Source organism: Mus musculus, chromosome 7 (assembly GCF_000001635.26).
Source record: "Mus musculus strain C57BL/6J chromosome 7, GRCm38.p6 C57BL/6J".
NCBI classification, from domain to species: domain Eukaryota; kingdom Metazoa; phylum Chordata; class Mammalia; order Rodentia; family Muridae; genus Mus; species Mus musculus.
This window is the reverse complement of record NC_000073.6, coordinates 5697339-5714168: the sequence shown is the minus strand read 5'-3', so window position 1 is coordinate 5714168 and position 16830 is coordinate 5697339.

Below are 16830 nucleotides of genomic sequence, written 5' to 3'. Positions count from 1 at the left end.
CACACAAAGACCCATCCAAAAAATGAGAACTCCAGACCAATCTCGCTTATGAATATTGATGCAAAAAGACTCAATAAAATTCTTGCAATCCCAATCCAAGAACACTTCAGAACAATCATCATCACTATCAAGTAGGCTTCATACCACCGATGCAAGCTTGGTTTTGCATACAAAAAAAAATCCATGAACATAATCCACTATATAAACAAACTCAAAGAAAAAATCACATGATCATTTCTTTAGATGCAGAAAAAGCATTTGACAAGATGAAGACCCCTTCATGTTAAATGTACTAGTGAGATCAGGAATTCAAGGCCCATGCCTAAACATAAGAAAAGCAATTTACTGCAAACCAAGAGCCAATATCAAAGTAAAGGGAGAAATACTTGAGGCATTCCTACTGAAATTAGGGACAGGATAAGGATGCCCACTCTCCCCATTCTATTCAATATATTACTTAAAGTGCTAGCTACAACAATATGGCAACAAAAAGAGATCAAGGGGATACAAATTGATAAAGAAGTAATACAGTTATCACTATTTGCAGGTGAGATGATAGTATATGTAAGCAACCCCAATAATTCTACCAGAGAACTTCTCCCACTGATAAACAACTTCAGCAAAGTTGCTGGATATAAAACTAACTCAAATAAATCAGTAGCCTTCCTTTATAAAAATGATAAACAGGCTGAGAAAGAAATTAGGGAAATCACTCCCTTCACAATAGCCACAAATTGTATAAAATATATTAGGGTAAGTCTTCCCAAACAAGTGAAAGACCTGTTATGACAATAACTTCAAGTGTCTCAAGAAAGATATCAAAGAAGATCTCAGAAAATGGAGAGATCTCCCATGCTTACGTATTGGCAAAATTAACATAGGAAAAATTGCCACACAACCAAAGGCAATCTATAAATTCAATGCAATCCCCATCAAAATCCCAACACAATTCTTCAAACACTTGGAAAGGGCAATTCTCAAATCCACCTAGAGAGGCAAAAAAAAAAAAAAAATAGTGAAAACAATTCTTAACAATAAAAGAAGAGCTGGGGGAATTACCATCCCTGACCTCAACATGTACAAAGATTAGTAGAAATAATACCTGAATGGTATTAGTACAGAGACAGACATGTTGATAAATGAAACAGAATTGAAGACCCAGAAATAAAAACACACAGGTAAGGTTACTTGATTTGGAGAAAGATGCCAAAAATATACAATGGAGAAAGAAAGAATCTTCAATAAATGGTGCTGATTTAACTGGCTGTCTTTATGTAGAAGAATGAAAATAGACCCATCTTTGTCACCTTGTACAAAGCTGAAGTCCAAGTGGATCAAGGACCTCAACATAAAACCAAATACACCGAATCATGTAGAAGAGAAAGTAGAAAAGAACCTTGAACGAATTGGCACAGTGGGGAAATTTCCTAAATAGAATTCAAATAGCTCATACTCTAAGAACAAGAATTGATAAATGGGATCTCATTAAACTGGAAAACTTGTGTAAGGCAAAGGACACAGTCAATAAGTCAAATCGGCAACCTACAGATTGGGAAAATAACTTCACTAACCCCACATTCGGTAGAGGGCAAATACCCAAAGTATATGAAGAACTCAATAAGCTAATCACCAAAACCCCAAACTACCCAAGCAAAAACTGGAGTATAGAACTAAACTGAGAATTCCAAACTGAGGAGTATCTAATGGCTGAGAGGCTCCTAAAGAAATGTTCAAAGTCCTTAGTGATCAGAGAAATGCAAATCAAAACGACAATGATATTTCACCTCACACTATTCAGAATAGCTAAGATCAAAACCTCATGTGACAACACATGTTGGAGAGGATGTGGAGAAAGAACACTCTTCCATTGCTGGTGGGATTGCAAACTTTTATAACCACTCTGAAAAGCAATCAGAAGGTTCCTCAGAAAACTGGAACTAGATCTACCCGAAGACCCAGATATACTTCTCTTGGGAATATATCCAAAAGATGCCCCACCATGCCACAGGGGCACATGTGTTCCACTACTTTCATAGAGGCCTTATTTGTGATAGCCAGACCTGGAAACAACCCAGATGTCCCAAGAGAGAAGAATGGATACAGAAAATGTGGTTCATTTCACAATGCAATACTACTCAGCTATTAAGAACGAGGGCATCCTGAGTTTTGTAAACAAATGGGTGTAACTAGAAAATATCTTGAGTGAGGTAACTTAGACACAAAAGAATGTGCATGGTATGTACCCACTGATAAGTGGATATGAACAAAAAACAAAACAAAACAAAACAAAACCACACCAGACAGAATATTCAAGATACACTCTACAGAACTCAAAATCCTCAACAAGTTGAAGTGCCAAAGTTAAGATACCACAGTCCCACTTGGGAGAGAGAAGAAAGCAATCACAAATGGGGAGGGAGGGAGGGAAGTGGGAGGGAACGTGAACAGGTGGGAGAACTTGGGGAGAGTCAGGAACCTGATCTAGTATTAATGAGGGAAAAGGACTGAAGTCCTGAGGGTCTACAGAAAGAATGTAAACAGGCAACCACAGAAAATAGCAGGTTGAGGGGAACCTCGGAATGCACATGAGACCTGGGAGATGAGAGACTCTCAGGACTCAAAGGGAGGGACCTTAGATGAAATGTCTAACTGTAGGGAGAGGGAACTTTATAGAGCCCAACCCCAGCGGGAAGACAGGCCATCAAGTGAGGGTTGGGGTTGCCACTCCATAGTCACATCTCTGACTCATAATTGTTCCTGTTTAAAGGAATTACAGCGATGGAAATGGGGAGGATCCTAAGAAATGAAGGTCCAGTGACAGGCCCAAAGTGGGATCTAGATGAAGGGCAAGTCCCAAGACCTGACACTATTACTGAGGTTATGGAGCACCACAAAAAGGGGTCTAGCATGACTGCCCTCTGAAAGAACAAACAAGCAGCTAAAAGAATCCAATGCAGATATTTGAACCCAACCAATGAACAGAAGCAGCTGTTGAATCTGTTGTTGAATTAGAACCTGTTGTTGAATTAGAGAAAGCTGAAAGAAGCTGAGGAGAAGGGTGATCCTATAGGAGGACCAGCATTCTCAATCCGGACCCTTGAGATCTTACAATGAAACTCCAAATAGACAGCATACATCAACTGATATGAGGCCCTCAACACAAATAAAGTAGACTGCCTGATCTGTGTTTATTCAGAGATGATGCACCTAACCATCAAGAGTCTGGGGGTCCTAGGAAGTTTAGACGTCAGGTGGGATGGTGGTATGGGGGCATCCAAGTGGAGATAGGGTAGGGTGGTAAGGTGGGGAGGGATGTCGAGCAGTGTGAGGGAGATTGGAAGTGGCAGGAAATTGAACATGGAATGCTAAAAATAAATTGAAAATAAAATAAAATTAGAAAAAAAGAAAAAAGAAAAAAGGTATATTTTTGTTTTAGGGTGAAATGTTCTGTAGTTATCTGTTAAAGTGATTTAGTTACTAACTTCTTTTAGTACCACTGTGTCTCCACTTTCTTTTTTTTTCTTTTTTTTTCAGATTTTACATTTTTATTATTAAAGGGGTGGGTAGGAAACAGGTAGCAAAGTTAGACTTTCTAAAGTTTATTTTCAATAAGTTTGCATTTAAAATCTTGCCAATGTTTTACACATTATGAACTTCAAGGACAGTTCATTCCTAAAAACCACCAAAAACTTAAATGTGAAAAGTTTTTTTTTTCTCTCTTATTCTCTTTTTTTTTTTCTTTCCATTTTTTATTAGGTATTTAGCTCTTTTACATTTCCAATGCTATACCAAAAGTCCCCCATACCCACCCACCCCCACTCCCCTACCCACCCACTCCCCCTTTTTGGCCCTGGCGTTTCCCTGTACTGGGGCATATAAAGTTTGTGTGTCCAATGGGCCTCTCTTTCCAGTGATGGCCGACTAGGCCATCCTTTGATACATATGCAGCTAGAGTCAAGAGCTCCGGGGTACTGGTTAGTTCATAATGTTGATCCACCTATAGGGTTGCAGATCCCTTTAGCTCCTTGGGTACTTTCTCTAGCTCCTCCATTGGGAGCCCTGTGATCCATCCATTAGCTGACTGTGGGCATCCACTTCTGTGTTTGCTAGGCCCCGGCATAGTCTCACAAGAGACAGCTACATCTGGGTCCTTTCGATAAAATCTTGCTAGTGTATGCAATGGTGTCAGCGTTTGGATGCTGATTATGGGGTGGATCCCTGGATAAGGCAGTCTCTACATGGTCCATCCTTTCATCTCAGCTCCAAACTTTGTCTCTGTAACTCCTTCCAAGGGTGTTTTGTTCCCACTTCTAAGGAGGGGTATAGTGTCCACACTTCAGTCTTCATTTTTCTTGAGTTTCATGTGTTTAGGAAATTGTATCTTATATCTTGGGTATCCTAGGTTTTGGGCTAATATCCACTTATCAGTGAGTACATATTGTGTGAGTTCCTTTGTGAATGTGTTACCTCACTCAGGATGATGCCCTCCAGGTCCATCCATTTGGCTAGGAATTTCATAAATTCATTCTTTTTAATAGCTGAGTAGTACTCCATTGTGTAGATGTACCACATTTTCTGTATCCATTCCTCTGTTGAGGGGCATCTGGGTTCTTTCCAGCTTCTGGCTATTATAAATAAGGCTGCTATGAACATAGTGGAGCATGTGTCCTTCTTACCAGTTGGGGCATCTTCTGGATATATGCCCAGGAGAGGTATTGCTGGATCCTCCGGTAGTACTATGTCCAATTTTCTGAGGAACCGCCAGACGGATTTCCAGAGTGGTTGTACAAGCCTGCAATCCCACCAACAATGGAGGAGTGTTCCTCTTTCTCCACATCCTCGCCAGCATCTGCTGTCACCTGAATTTTTGATCTTAGACATTCTGACTGGTGTGAGGTGGAATCTCAGGGTTGTTTTTATTTGCATTTCCCTGATGATTAAGGATGTTGAACATTTTTTCAGGTGCTTCTCTGCCATTCGGTATTCCTCAGGTGAGAATTCTTTGTTCAGTTCTGAGCCCCATTTTTTAATGGGGTTATTTGATTTTCTGAAGTCCACCTTCTTGAGTTCTTTATATATGTTGGATATTAGTCCCCTATCTGATTTAGGATAGGTAAAGATCCTTTCCCAATCTGTTGGTGGTCTCTTTGTCTTATTGACGGTGTCTTTTGCCTTGCAGAAACTTTGGAGTTTCATTAGGTCCCATTTGTCAATTCTCGATCTTACAGCACAAGCCATTGCTGTTCTGTTCAGGAATTTTTCCCCTGTGCCCATATCTTCAATGCTTTTCCCCACTTTCTCCTCTATAAGTTTCACTGTCTCTGGTTTTATGTGAAGTTCTTTGATCCATTTAGATTTGACCTTAGTACAAGGAGATAAGTATGGATCGATTCGCATTCTTCTACATGATAACAACCAGTTGTGCCAGCACCAATTGTTGAAAATGCTGTCTTTCTTCCACTGGATGGTTTTAGCTCCCTTGTCGAAGATCAAGTGACCATAGGTGTGTGGGTTCATTTCTGGGTCTTCAATTCTATTCCATTGGTCTACTTGTCTGTCTCTATACCAGTACCATGCAGTTTTTACCACAATTGCTCTGTAGTAAAGCTTTAGGTCAGGCATGGTGATTCCACCAGAGGTTCTTTTATCCTTGAGAAGAGTTTTTGCTATCCTAGGTTTTTTGTTATTCCAGATGAATTTGCAAATTGCTCCTTCTAATTCGTTGAAGAATTGATTGGAATTTTGATGGGGATTGCATTGAATCTGTGGATTGCTTTTGGCAAGATAGCCATTTTTACAATGTTGATCCTGCCAATCCATGAGCATGGGAGATCTTTCCATCTTCTGAGATCTTCTTTAATTTCTTTCTTCAGAGACTTGAAGTTTTTATCATACAGATCTTTCACTTCCTTAGTTAGAGTCACTCCGAGATATTTTATATTATTTGTGACTATTGAGAAGGGTGTTGTTTCCCTAATTTGTTTCTCAGCCTGTTTATTCTTTGTGTAGAGAAAGGCCATTGACTTGTTTGAGTTAATTTTATATCCAGCTACTTCACCGAAGCTGTTTATCAGGTTTAGGAGTTCTCTGGTAGAATTTTTAGGGTCACTTATATATACTATCATATCATCTGCAAAAAGTGATATTTTGACTTCCTCTTTTCCAATTTGTATCCCCTTGATCTCCTTTTCTTGTCGAATTGCTCTGGCTAATACTTCAAATACTATGTTGAAAAGGTAGGGAGAAAGTGGGCAGCCCTGTCTAGTCCCTGATTTTAGTGGGATTACTTCCAGCTTCTCTCCATTTACTTTGATGTTGTCTCCTGGTTTGCTGTAGATTGCTTTTATCATGTTTAGGTATGGGCCTTGAATTCCTGATCTTTCCAGAACTTTTATCATGAATGGGTGTTGGATCTTGTCAAATGCTTTTTCTGCATCTAATGAGATGATCATGTGGTTTTTGTCTTTGAGTTTGTTTATATAGTGGATTACATTGATGGATTTTCGTATATTAAACCATCCCTGCATCCCTGGAATAAAACCTACTTGGTCAGGATGGATGATTGCTTTAATGTGTTCTTGGATTCGGTTAGCGAGAATTTTATTGAGGATTTTTGCATCGATATTCATAAGAGAAATTGGTCTGAAGTTCTTTATCTTTGTTGGATCTTTCTGTGGTTTAGGTATCAGAGTAATAGTGGCTTCATAAAATGAGTTGGGTAGAGTACTTTCTACTTCTATCTTGTGAAAAAGTTTGTGCAGAACTGGAATTAGATCTTCTTTGAAGGTCTGATAGAACTCTGCACTAAACCCGTCTGGTCCTGGGCTTTTTTTGGCTGGGAGACTATTTATAACTGCTTCTATTTCTTTAGGGGATATGGGACTGTTTAGAAGGTCAACTTGATCCTGATTGAACTTTGGTCCCTGGTATCTGTCCAGAAATTTGTCCATTTCGTCCAGGTTTTCCAGTTTTGTTGAGTATAGTTTTTTGTAGAAGGATCTGATGGTGTTTTGGATTTCTTCAGGATCTGTTGTTATGTCTCCCTTTTCAGTTCTGATTTTGTTAATTGGGATTTTGTCTCTGTGCCCTCTAGTGAGTCTAGCTAAGGGTTTATCTATCTTGTTGATTTTCTCAAAGAACCAACTCCTCGTTTGGTTAATTCTTTGAATAGTTCTTCTTGTTTCCACTTGGTTGATTTCACCCCTGAGTTTGATTATTTCCTGCCGTCTACTCCTCTTGGGTGAATTTGCTTCCTTTTTTTCTAGAGCTTTTAGATGTGTTGTCAAGCTGCTAGTGTGTGCTCTCTCCCGTTTCTTCATGGAGGCACCCAGAGCTATGAGTTTCCCTCTTAGAAATGCTTTCATTGTGTCCCAAAGGTTTGGGTACGTTGTGGCTTCATTTTCATTAAACTCTAAAAAGTCTTTAATTTCTTTCTTTATTCCTTCCTTGACCAAGGTATCATTGAGAAGAGTGTTGTTCAGTTTCCACGTGAGTGTTGGCTTTCTGTTATTTTTTTTGTTATTTAAGATCAGCCTTAGTGCATGGTGATCTGATAGGATACATGGGACAATTTCAATATTTTTGAATCTGTTGAGGCCTGTTTTGTGACCTATTATGTGGTCAATTTTGGAGAAGGTACCATGAGGTGCTGAGAAGAAGGTATATCCTTTTGTTTTAGGATAAAATGTTCTGTAGATATCTGTCAGATCCATTTGTTTCATCACTTCTGTTAGTTTCAGTGTGTCCCTGTTTAGTTTCTGTTTCCATGATCTGTCCATTGGTGAAAGTGGTGTGTTGAAGTCTCCCACTATTATTGTGTGAGGTGCAATGTGTGCTTTGAGCTTTACTAAAGTTTCTTCAATGAATGTGGCTGCCCTTGTATTTGGAGCATAGATATTCAAAATTGAGAGTTCCTCTTGGACGATTTTACCTTTGATGAGAACGAAGTGCCCCTCCTTGTCTTTTTTGTTGACTTTGGGTTGGAAGTCAATCTTATCAGATATTAGGATGGCTACTCCAGCTTGTTTCTTCATACCATTTGCTTGGAAAATTGTTTTCCAGCCTTTTATTCTGAGGTAGTGTCTATCTTTTTCTCTGAGATGTGTCTCCTGTAAACAGCAAAATGTTGGGTCTTGTTTGTGTAGCCAGTTTGTTAGTCTATGTCTTTTTATTAGGGAGTTGAGACCATTGATGTTAAGAGATATTAAGGAAAAGTAATTGTTGCTTCCTGTTATTTTTGTTGTTAAAGTTGGCATTCTGTTCTTGTGGCTGTCTTCTTTTAGGTTTGTTGAGGGATTACCTTCTTGTTTTTTCTAGGGCATTGTTCCCGTTCTTGTATTGGTTTTTTTCTGTTATTAACCTTTGAAGGGCTGGATTCGTGGAGAGATAATGTGTGAATTTGGTTTTGTCGTGGAATACTTTGGTTTCTCCATCTATGGTAATTGAGAGTTTGGCTGGGTATAGTAGCCTGGACTGGAATTTGTGTTCTCTTAGTGTCTATATAACATCTGTCCAGGCTCTTCTGGCTTTCATAGTCTCTGGTGAAAAATCTGGTGTAATTCTGATAGGCTTGCCTTTGTATGTTACTTGACCTTTTTCCCTTACCGCTTTTAGTGTTCTATCTTTATTTAGTGCATTTGTTGTTCTGATTATTATGTGTCGGGAGGAATTTCTTTTCTGGTCCAGTCTATTTGGAGTTCTGTAGGCTTCTTGTATGTTCATAGGTATCTCTTTCTTTATATTTGGGAAGTTTTCTTCAATAATTTTGTTGAAGATGTTTGCTGGTCCTTTGAGTTGAAAATCTTCATTCTCATCCACTCCTATTATCCGTAGGTTTGGTCTTCTCATTGTGTCCTGGATTTCCTGGATATTTTGAGTTAGGATCTTTTTGCATTTTCCATTTTCTTTGATTGTTGTGCCGATGTTCTCTATGGAATCTTCTGCACCTGAGATTCTCTCTTCCATCTCTTGTATTCTGTTGCTGATGCTCAAATCTATGGTTCCAGATTTCTTTCCTAGGGTTTCTATCTCCAGTGTTGCCTCACTTTGAGTTTTCTTTATTGTTTCTACTTCCCTTTTTAGGTCTAGTATGGTTTTGTTCATTTCCATCACCTGTTTGTATGTTTTTTCCTCTTTTTCTGTAAGGACTTCTACCTGTTTGATTGTGTTTTCCTGTTTTTCTTTAAGGACTTGTAACTCTTTAGCAGTGTTCTCCTGTATTTCTTTAAGTGATTTATTAAAGTCCTTCTTGATGTCCTCTACCATCATCATGAGATATGCTTTTAAATCTAGGTCTAGGTTTTCGGGTGTGTTGGGGTGCCCTGGACTGGGTGAAGTGGGAGTGCTGGGTTCTGATGATGGTGAGTGGTCTTGGTTCCTGTTAGTAGGATTCCTACGTTTACCTTTCGCCATCTGGTAATCTCTGGAGTTAGTAGTTATAGTTGACTCTGTTTAGAGATTGTTCTTCTAGTGATTCTGTTACTGTCTCTCAGCAGACCTGGGAGACAGATTCTCTCCTCTGAGTTTCAGTGCTCAGAGCACTCTCTGCTGGCAAGCTCTCTTACAGGGAAGGTGCGCAGATATCTTGTTTTTGGACCTCCTCCTGGTTGAAGAAGAAGGCCCAAAACAGGGCCTCTCTCAGAAGCTGTGTTGCTTTGGCAGTTCCCAGAAGCTGTCAGCTTCTGTGGTGCAGACTCTCACCTGTGCAGACTAAATTCCTAAGTTCCAGGGAGTCCTGGAACCAAGATGGCGACCGCTGCTCCTGAGGCTGAGGCCGCCTCCCAAGCCAGGCGGACACCTGTCCTCTGGTCCGAATGGTGGCCGGCTGTCTGCGGCCCGCCAAGGGTGCTGCCTCAGCTGCTCTGTGCTTCCGTCCATCCCAGAAGCTGTCCGGTTGTCTGGCGCACCCTCTAACCTGTTCAGACTAATTTCCTAAGTTCTGCTGAGTCCCGGAACCAAGATGGCGACCGCTGCTGCTGAGGCTGAGGCCGCCTCCCAAGCCAGGCGGACACCTGTCCTCTGGTCTGGATGGTGGCCGGCTGTCTGCGGCCCGCCAAGGGTGCTGCCTCAGCGGCTCTGTGCTTCCGCCCGTCCCAGAAGCTGTCCGGTTCTCTGGCGCACCCTCTAACCTGTGTGTCTCCACTTTCATTGTGTCCCATAAATTTGGTTATGTTGTTCCTTCATTTCATAGAATTTTTTTTAAAAAGTCTTTAATTTCTTTCTTTATTTCTTCCCTGACCAAGTTATCATTGACTAGAGAGTTGTGTAACTTCAACATGTATGTGGGCCTTCTGTTGTTTTTGTTGTTATGGAAGACCAATCTTAGTCTGTGGTAGTCTGATAGAATTTTTGGGATTAATTCAATGTAATTGTATTTGTTGAGGTTTGTTTTGTGTCCCAGTATATGGTCAGTTTTCAAAAATGTAGCATGGGGTGCTTAGAAGTTAAATTCTTTTGTTTTAGGGTGAAATGTTCTGTAGATATTTATTAAATCCATTTGGTTCATAACTTCTTTTGGTTCCACTGTGTCTCTATTTAATTCCTTTTTCATGTTATGTCCTTTGTTGAGAGTGTGGTGTTGAAATTACCTATGTCTACTGTGTGAGGGACAAAGGGTGCTTTGAGTTTTAGTAACATTTCTTTTACAAATGCAGGTGCCCTTGCATTAGGGGCATATATGTTCAAATTGAGAGTTCATCTTGGTGGATTTTTCCTTTGATGAGTAAGTAATGTCATTCCCCATCTTTTTTGATAACTTTTGATTAAGTCTGTTTTGTTGGATATTAGAATGGCTACTCCAGCTTATTCCTTGGGACCATTTGCTTGGAATAAATTACTTTGAGGTAATATCTGTCTTTGTCACTGAGGTGTGTTTCCTGTATGCAGAAAAATGCTGGATCCTCTTTATATATACAGTCTGATAGCCTCTGTCTTTTTATAAGAGAATTGAGACCAATGATGTTGAGAGACATTAAGGACCAACAATTGCTGATTCATTCCTGTTATTTTTGTTGTTAGAGGTGGAATTATGTTCATATGTTTCTCTTCTTTTGTGTTTATTGTGAAAAGATTAATTTCTTGCTTTTTCCTGAGTGTAGCTTCCCATATTGTGTGGGGCATTAGGCTATGCACAGACAGGCTGGTCTCCAGTCAAACTGAGATACTGAACTCCGGGACCTGGTGATCATAATTTACCTACTTGCAACAGAAGGAGTTCTCATGGAACTCTGGCTCCTGTCTATGTTACAGCCCCCCACAGCCGCCACAAGGGAATCATGGGTACAAGTCATGTAGGCAATGTCCCATGCTTCTGACCTTCAGGCTAAACTCCTCCCCAGTTACCTAGCAACAGAAAAGATAGCAGCTCACTTCAAAAGGGACTGTTTGGCCCCTCCTTGCTCTCTCACTCCTTTGTACTCTTGCTCTTACTCTCCTCTCCCCTCCTCTCACTCTCTCCCTCTTATTCTCTCTTTCTCTCTAGCCTCCTCTCTCTCTGTCTCTCTCTCTCTGTCTCTCTCTCTCTCTGTCTCTCTCTCTCTCTGTCTCTCTCTCCACCTTCTCTCTCTCCCCCTACCTTCCTAAAACAAAGCTCTAAAACCATAGACAGTCTCTTCTCATCAAGGCTGCACTCACTCTCAAATGCATGTGAACATCTCTTCCCTCTTCACTCTCTTCCATAACCCTGGGGCTACAGGGTGTGGCCCCAGGGCCCCCAGGTTGGGCTGCCCCTTGACTTTGAGTGAGTCAGAAGCTTGGGTGCCCACCTGGGGCTGAGTGGAAAGCATCTGGCAGCCCTCCCACATCTTCCTGTCCAGAGCATAGGTGGAATTCTGGCGGGATGTGGTATTTGTCTTTTCCTTATATTACTATCTGTTGGGTTGAATCCGTGGTAATATATCATTTAAATTTTGCTTTATTTAAGAAAAGCTTGCTATCTCTGTCTATGTTAATTGAGGGGTTTTTCTGGGTATAGTAGTATGGGCTGGCATTTTTGATCTCTTAGGGTCTGACTGGCATCTGCTCAGTGTCTTCTGGCTTTCATAGTCTCTGGTGAGAAGTCTGTTGTAATTCTCATAGGTCTGCCTTTATATGTTACATGACCTTTCTTCCTTACTGCTTTGAATATTCTTTCTTTGTTCTGTGCATTTAGTGTTTTCTATTTTATTGTATTGGGTTATATAAAGCCAATTTATACAAGGGTGGGATACATTTTGGGTAAATTTTCCACACTATGCCCTGCTACCTCCTTTTCTTATGATGTCATGTTAGTTTCCTTTGGTCCCTATTTTTTTATTCTACTTTCAGGTCACATGTATCTGTATTATTTTATGTATTGTATAGCATCTAGAACTGAAAGCTGAGACAAAAAGCTGAGACATATTCTCAGGTGCCTGAGGCACTCCCTTCACTGGTTGACTTTGGCAAGCAAGATATCCCAAGTCTCATGAACCATGTAATCTCTATTATCAACCAAGGGATTGGAAGTGTTTATTAGGGTGTATAATTCCCTTTAATTACATGTTAAATTTTTTATGTGTTGAAAACCTTATCATACATATATATTTAATTATTTTACTTCTTTATATTGCAAATATTGTAACTTGTCAGTCCCCCCTCTTAGAGATCTTCAGGCCCTCTCCTTTGCTTCCCTCCCCCATGTCAACTCACTCATAACCCAGCTTTTCCTTTCCCTGGGGCATCAAGTTTCTACAGGATTAAGAGCATCCTTTCCCACTGAGGCCAGTAAAGACAGTCCTCTAATACACATGCGCTGGGGTCCATGGAACAGCACATGTATACTCTTTGGTTGGTGGCTTCATCTCTGGAAACTGCCAGGGGTCTGAGTTCATTGATACTCTTGGTCTTCCTGTGGGTTTGACATCCCCCTCAGCTCTTTCACTCCTTCACCCACTCTTCCATAGGGGTTCCTAACCTCAGTCCAATGGTTGGCAGTGACTATGTCCATGTGCATCAGATTCTCAAAAATATGAGCGCCCCACATAGTGACACTCAAGAAATGTTTGAATTTTTATTCAAGACATATTTTATAAGATTATTACAATGATAACAATGAGAAAAGCAACACTTTAGTTAGGTATTAGTTATCTACTTATCTACTAGTACCATCTACTCCATGTTTTACCAATTGTGAGTTCAATACTGGTTTCAATCTAACATCATCTACTACACTTAATAACTTCAACTCCTTTAACATGGAACTGACATTTGTCTTGACATCTCAGCTCCTTTGAAAACTACTATGTAGTGTTATATAGAAGAGTCTTTCATTTGTGTGTCTGGTAACAACATAATTTCACTTTAAAAAGTATTTTGTTATCACTGAAGGTTGAATGTAGAGCCTTGCGAAGATATTGCTATTGAACTATATCTCATCCTCACCATCAGTTTTGTTTTCCTGTAAAAGTTGTATCAGTGTTAACCCTTGTTAGAAGATCATGTATAAAATGCATGTCCAGGTCTGTTGATCAAAATGTTTTCATTTGAGACATTAAGAGTTCTTAAATATAAACTTTGCTACTCTATTCAGAATTGTGGCAGTAATAGGACTAGAGAGATTACTCAGTAGATAAGAGCACTGGCTGCCCTTTCCTAAGATCTTGGATCACTTCTGAGGACACATATGTTAGTTTAAAAATACCTTCAAATGCAGTTCCACAGATCCAGTGTCCTCTTTTGACTTCCACAGTCACTGCATTTATATTGAACACACACACATGCAGAGGCACACATATACAGGAAAAAGTTTCATTATATACATAAAATAAATCTTACAAAAACGTGGTGTAAGCAAGAAAATCAAGAAGAACGACGATGGGGGGATACTTCATTCCTCCTTAGAATAGGGAACAAAATACCCATGAAAGGAGTTACAGAGACAAATTTTGGAGCTAAGACGAAAGGATGGACTATCCAGAGACTACCCCACCTGGGGATCCATCCCATAATCAGCCACCAAACCCAGACACTATTGCATATGCCAGAAAGATTTTGCTGAAGGGACCCTATTATAGCTGTCTCTTGTGAGGCTATGCCAGTGCCTGGCAAATACAGAAGAGGATGATCACAGTCATCTATAAAGTGAAACACATGGCCCTCAATGGAGAAGCTAGAGAAAGCATCCAATGAGCTGAAGGGGTCTGCAACCCTATTGGTGGAACAACAATATGAACTAACCGGTACCTCCAGAGCTCTTATCTCTAGCTGCATATGTAGCAGAAGATGGCCTACTTGGCCATCACTGGGAAGAGAGGTCCCTTGGTATTGCAAACTTTATATGCCCCAGTACAGGGCAATGCCAGGGCCAAGAAGCAGGAGTGGGTGGGTAGGGGAGCAGGGGGAGAGAAGGTATAGGGAACCTTCAGGATAGCATTTGAAATGTATATAAAGAAAATATAGAATGAAAAAAATAAAAAAAATGTGGTGTAAGAAGGAACATGAATTTTTCTTAGTATTTAGAAAAGTGCACATGATTTACATAATCACTCTGTCAGAGATTTCTAGATGTATCAAAATAACATTTTTCCTCATAGTTATGCAACAAAGAACAAAGAATTGTCCAGTCAGACTGTCATGTTCAGGATTTGTCAATTTCTTCACTCATTATAGTTTATTATAGCTCTTGGTTTGATTACACTCTTGGATAGTTGGACCTTTGGTACTGGCTAATCAATCATGGTGTTTCCGGGAATGAAATACATAGGAAGCCTACTGCATATTTGTTTGATCTGTATAAGCAGAAAAATTCTCAAACAAATGAAAGAAAGGCTACATTAGATCATGGAGAATGACATGAAGAAGTTGCTCAAATGCCTATGATTTCTACTCCTGTTACAATGCCATCTGCTGCCAAACATGTGCCAATAGCCTCATGGGGTGTTCCCTATGATCAACTGACTGAAGAGGAGAAGACTAGAGCCTGGTTTACTGATGGCTCTGCACGTTATGCAGGCACCACCCAGAAGTGGACAGCTGCAGCATTACAACTCCTTTCTGGGACAACCCTGAAAGACACAGGTGAAGGGAAATCTTCACAGTGGGCAGAACTTCGGGCAGTACACATGGTATTACAGTTTGTTTGCAAGAAGAAATGGCCAGATGTACGATTATTCACTGACTCATGGGCTGTAGCCAATGGATTGGCTGGATGGTCAGGGACTTGGAAAGATCACAATTGGAAAATTGGTGAGAAAGACATCTGGGGAAGAAGTATGTGGATAGATCTCTCCAAATGGGCAAAGGATGTGAAGATATTTGTGTCCCATGTAAATGCTCACCAAAAGGTGACTTCAGCCGAGGAGGAGTTCAATAATCAAGTGGATAAGATGACCCGTTCTGTGGACAGTCAGCCTCTCTCCCCAGCCATCCCTGTCATTGCTCAATGGGCACATGCACAAAGTGGCCATGGTGGTCGAGATGGAGGTTATGCTTGGGCTCAGCAACACGGGCTTCCACTCACCAAAGCTGACCTGGCTACAGCTGCTGCTGATTGCCAGATCTGCCAACAGCAGAAACCAACACTGAGCCCCAGATATGGCACCATTCCTCGAGGTGAGCAGCCAGCAACATGGTGGCAGGTTGACTACATTGGACCACTTCCTTCATGGAAAGGACAGCGTTTTGTTCTTACTGGAGTAGATACTTATTCTGGTTATGGATTTGCCTTTCCTGCACGTAATGCCTCTGCTAAAATCACCATTCATGGACTGACAGAATGCCTTATCTATCGTCATGGTATTCCACACAGTATTGCTTCTGACCAAGGAACTCATTTCACAGCCAGAGAAGTACGACAGTGGGCCCACGATCATGGAATTCACTGGTCTTACCACATTCCCCATCATCCTGAAGCAGCTGGTCTGATAGAAAGATGGAATGGCCTTTTGAAGACACAGTTACAGCGCCAATTAGGTGGTAACAGCTTGGAAGGCTGGGGTAGAGTTCTTCAGAAGGCAGTATATGCTTTGAATCAGCGCTCGATATATGGTACAGTTTCACCCATAGCCAGGATTCATGGGTCCAGGAATCAAGGGGTGGAAAACGGAATAGTTCCACTTACTATCACTCCTAGTGACCCTCTAGGAAAATTTTTGCTTCCTGTCCCCATAACTCTAGGTTCTGCTGGCTTAGAAGTTTTGGCTCCAGAGAGGGGAGTGCTCCTACCAGGAGCTACAACAAACATTCCATTGAACTGGAAGCTCAGACTTCCCCCTGGTCATTTTGGGCTTTTAATGCCCTTAAGCCAACAGGCTAAAAAAGGAATAACAGTGTTAGGAGGGGTGATAGATCCAGATTACCATGGGGAAATTGGATTATCTCTTCACAATGGTGATAAGCAAGATTATGTCTGGAGTGTAGGAGATCCCTTAGGGTGTCTCTTAGTACTACCATGTCCTGTGATTAAAGTCAATGGGAAACTACAACAACCTAATCCAAGCAGGATGACAAAGGACGCAGACCCATCAGGAATGAAGGTATGGGTCAATCCTCCAGGAAAAGAGCCAAGACCTGCTGAGGTGCTGGCTGAAGGTGAAGGAAATACAGAATGGGTAGTAGAGGAAGGTAGTTATAAATACCAATTAAGGCCACGTAACCAGTTGCAGAAACGAGGATTATAAAGTAATATGAATGCCCATTGTAAATTTACTAATGCGTTTGCGATTGTACGAGGGATAGTTATATCATGTTAGGCGTATTTACAACCTTGTTATTGTTTCATGTGAACATGAGATATTATTTGTGTCAAGTTGAAAAGGGGTGGATTGTAGTGGCTATTCCTGGTTGTCAACCTGACAATATTTGGAATGAACTACA